This window comes from Carassius auratus, chromosome 7 (genome assembly GCF_003368295.1).
Source record: "Carassius auratus strain Wakin chromosome 7, ASM336829v1, whole genome shotgun sequence".
Classification (NCBI taxonomy): Eukaryota; Metazoa; Chordata; class Actinopteri; order Cypriniformes; family Cyprinidae; genus Carassius; species Carassius auratus.
The window spans coordinates 1,120,343-1,124,895 of NC_039249.1; the positions used below are offsets into that span (position 1 = coordinate 1,120,343).

General features: G+C 33.7%; 1 long non-coding RNA gene across 1 annotated transcript; it reads left to right on the plus strand.

Moving 5' to 3' along the window:
• The first annotated feature begins 2,670 nt into the window (after positions 1 to 2,670).
• On the plus strand, positions 2,671 to 3,317 carry LOC113105498 (uncharacterized). The gene is made up of 3 exons (XR_003292375.1): positions 2,671 to 2,741; positions 3,073 to 3,108; positions 3,207 to 3,317. It is a non-coding gene; the product is annotated as an uncharacterized LOC113105498 (long non-coding RNA).
• Positions 3,318 to 4,553: the final 1,236 nt, after the last annotated feature.

The following is a 4,553-nucleotide window of genomic DNA, read 5'->3' on the forward strand; positions in this document are numbered from 1 at the left end:
GGTTAATAAAACTTGCTTAATAGTTGGTAAATATAAGTAGTGTTCTCATTTTAATCTAATGGCAACAGAAAATCTGTAAGGTATGAAAGTTTTTTTTTTTTTTTGATTTTTTTTAGTTTTTATATATATTTGTCAGTCGAAACAGAAGGCTAAATTAAGTGCTGTGAAGGTCAAGAAAAAGTTGTTGGTTAATCAGTTGAAAAGAGGACCTCTAAAAGTTTGTTTTTTCATGGTCAAATTAAGGGACGAAGTAGTGTAATAGTTAAGAATTTTGGAAGGGTTTTACACTTCGGGGAAGAGTTTTAACAAGAGCTTGATCATGTTTGCTTTTGTGTGAAGAGCACATCACTAACACTTGGGGAAATAACGCCAAAGGAATTGTTTTTACTGAAACTCATCTTGTTTGCAGGATTAGATGGAATATCGACACTAACTTCACTGTTAAATTATTATGATAACTGCTAAAGATGTAGCATGAGCAGAGAGTGCTAGCCTTAAAACCAATGTGAGTTAATTACTGTCTAAAACCTCCAAGAACACTGAGTAACTATACTGTATTTATATGTTATATAAGTATTTATAATAATATCTGTTAATTTAATAATTTTTGGGGAGTTAAAATATTGCACTCTTTGTTTTATCAGAAACAACAACTAAGAGAAAAATCATGTCTGAGAAAGAGTGATTTTTCAGGTTGAAGTTTGATGACGTGAAACTAGTAATTTTTAAGAGATTTCTAGGACACCAATGGTTTTTAGTAATTGACATTGCTAATGGACTTCCGTCAATGCTACTAACTGTTTTGGGGGTTTAACAATGTAAGCGCTATTTCACCAGAAGATTTTGATTGAAGACCTTATTGGTCTACATTAGCTACATTTAGCTGTTGTGAGATGCTAGGACACATCATTTCCAAATAGGCAATGTCCGACACTAGTGATTCTGATGGGAAATACACTTACATGGTCAGGTATGTCAGGAAATCTGTGGACTTAATTGGATTTTCATAGTACCATCAATGACAACGTCATTTGAGACTGACATATATATATATATTTTTTTTTTGTTGCCAAAAATAGACAGTTTATCCTTCAGAGGTTTGAGCCTTATCAGAGTGGGAAGAGTTTGCATCAACAGCATGGGCAAATTAAAATTCAGAGAACTTCAGAGAGAGATGGATCTTCAAACTCAAGATGGTTCTTCTGGAAGAACAGAACAGGCTACTGAGACACTTCAAGGATAGAGGCGTCCTCAGCTACAAAAGAGTTATCAGTCATTGTATATTGTTGACACGAGACAAGCTGTATTATTATTGAATTATATATGTCTTCAGAGCAGAGAAACATGACTGGAAAAATACAAAGACACTAACTGTTTTGAATTGTGTGCTTTAATTTTTTACATACAGTGGTGTTTTAAGTCATTTATTTCTCATAGAAATGTAATTGTCATGCTCAAAAGTCTGGTCAAGTCATGTGATCAGTATTCAATGATTTATCCATGGCTAGGATGACATGATGATGTCATTTTGGTCAAACTATAAGGGATTTAAAAAAAAAAAAAAATCAGATCAATTCATAATGGAATTCGTATGAATGGAATGGAAAGGAAACTCAAGGTTTATGGGATGTTGTTGCGGATCAGTTTGGTGTAGCAGAACTTGTTGAATTTGTGCTGGTCAGATGAAGTTTTTATCATCACTTCATCTGCTGCTTCTGCTCTTCACTGGATTTTTTTCCTCAGTCAGCTTCTTCTCTGATAGAAGACTGTTAATACAGTTTTTGGTACAAGACTTCCTGTTAACAGGTTTTGGGGTTTAGATGTTTCCAGACAAAACTGATATTTTCTGGCATGAAGGCGTGATCTAACAATGGTAAGCAGACATGTGTAAGCAAGTGAGATTTGTGGCAGATTAATGTACAGTTATGTGAAATTTGAAAATTGAAAAGCCCAAGATGCCTGGCACAGATGCAGTCATAGTCTGTTTCCTCACACGTTCATGCTCTTCTAAATAAACAACCTGGTGAACATTTCCATTTCCATTCATGGTTTTTGGAACATTTTTTAAGCAAATGATTTGAACAAAACATGCTGTGAATAAGAAAAAACAAATGGTGTTCTAAGAAGTGAACACCAGTAGTACAAATGCAAATTGCATAGAGTGGCAAAGATGCTATAGGAGCTAATGTGAATATTCACATTTTAAAGATAGTTTTGCATCTTCTAGAGACAGATCATCTCATCATGTCGGAACAGATGGTATAGGTGTGCTTTCAGGGAGATTTGACAGGCGTCCTCCATGCATAAAAGAACAAAAGGCAAATGTTTATTGAAATTGAGAAGTCTATAGGATGGGATAGAAAAGACACATTTAAAAAGAGCAAGGGAAACACAAAAGATGAAACAACGTAATATCCCATATAAAGGTTGGGAAAACATATAAACCACTTCTGTGGCGCCATTATTATTATACAATTTTTTTTTTTTTTTTTTTTTTTTGGAACTTTATTTTTGTGTGTGTAAACAAATATATTTTCCAGCTCCAGAAAGAGAGAAAAGTGGGTGGAGAACTAATCATGTGACTCTGACGTTACTTGAACTACTATATTTCTACCAGAAGCAACATTTATTCACACCTCCAACTCCTCAAAAAAAAACAAAAAAAAAAACAAACAGACCGAATCACAAATCGCCTGAAATGAACATGAGAGTTTTCTACAAGAGTCTGTTGTTTTTACTGGGTGAGTAACACATACAATTGTTATCATATTTTAGTGACCTACCGTCCGTTTTCAGCTTCTTCTTTCAGAAACATTTAAGAAAAACAGAAGAATCTATTGTTTTTAATTTACATTATCTAAACACCCTTAAAGAAAATAATTTTACTGGAGAAGCTAAATTATATAAGACGCATACATGAATTTAGAGATTATACTCAAATTTACCTAAATAGAAATATTTTTAAAGAATAAATCAAACAAAGTATAGGTTTATGCCAATAAAACAAAAAACAAACAAACAAAAATTTGAATTGCTAAATACTGAGCACCATTCTGTGATTGTCATTTCAAGGGTTTTTCTCAGTTCAGACGAAGACAGAAATAGAAGGTGAGATTTTGTGAGATTTTTCTTTTTTTGTGTGAGTATACATTATTGTAATAAACAGTTGTAATTGTACATAAGGTTCTCTCTTGAATGTATTACAGTGAATGTAGCAGCATGGGGAAAAGCCGATCAGTCGACAACATATGAAAACTGTGATGCTCAAAGAGCACTGGATGGGATAAACTACACTTTTACTCATACAGAAGAAAAGAGTAACCCGTGGTGGAAGCTGGACCTGATGAAGACGTACAGTGTGAACAGAGTGACCATCACTAACAGACTCGACTGCTGTAGCAGCAGGATAAATGGGGCAGAGATTCGGATTGGAAACTATTCTTCAGATCTTAACAGGAACCCAGTGTGAGTGTTTCTGATATACAGTAGTCTGTGTGTGCTTCATATACTGACTATTTGCAGGTGTTTCGACTTCTGTATGTTACCAGTGGTGTTTGCAGTCCAGTGAGTAAGTCAGTGAAGGATTTGTCTTATTGATTCTAACTGGTCGCTCTCATCTTTTTTTCATTTAGATGACTCATACAACTCATTTGTTCCTGAATCAGACTAGGCTTGTGTGTTTATTCCTTAACAGAAAGAGATCATAAATATAATAATAGCAGTAAAAATAATAAAAATAGTGTAAAACATCTGTTACATAAGCTGGGGGAAGTATCCAGTTGTAAAATATGCATTGTATTGTAAAAGAAAGAGTTATTTATATTAAACACATTTAGGGATATGAGAATAAAATACAAGTGAAAAGTTATACTTCTAATGAGGAACAATCACATGAAGTCACTCTTTCTTCTTCATCTTTCTCCAGATGTGCTGTAGTTTCTACTATTCCAGCAGGAGCTACCTACAGCTACTCGTGTGGTGGGATGAAGGGACGTTACGTTATTGTGGATATTCCTGGAACTTCAAAGATTCTTACTCTCTGTGAAGTGGGAGTCTATGTGATTGGTGCGGTTGGTGCATTAAAGAACTAAATTTTAATATTAGAAACAGTTTTAGTTAGATGCCAGATAATTATATTAGCCCATATTGTAAGATATTATTCTGGATAATAATTTTTTGAAAATAGATAATGGTTTTCCCATGATTCTGAAAACAAAATATTAGACAACCATACAGAATATGTAGGCTAATTTACTTGAGTTCCTGACAAAATGTTTTATTTAATGTTGTATATGTCTAAAATGTTATAAATTAGTCTATTATACATATATATTACAGATTGTTCCTTTATTTCAATTAAGATATTTTAGTTCACAGTTTAATTCACAGTTTTTGTTTGGCAGCCGTAGCTGCCGATCATTTACCTTTTATTTATAATTTTTTTATGAGATGTTTTTACAGTGTAGTGTACTGTGCAATAAGACCGTTTGTGAAGCTGTTTGAATCATAAAGCTCACATGCCGAGATCTGCTCTTCCTCTGGATCACCGGCAG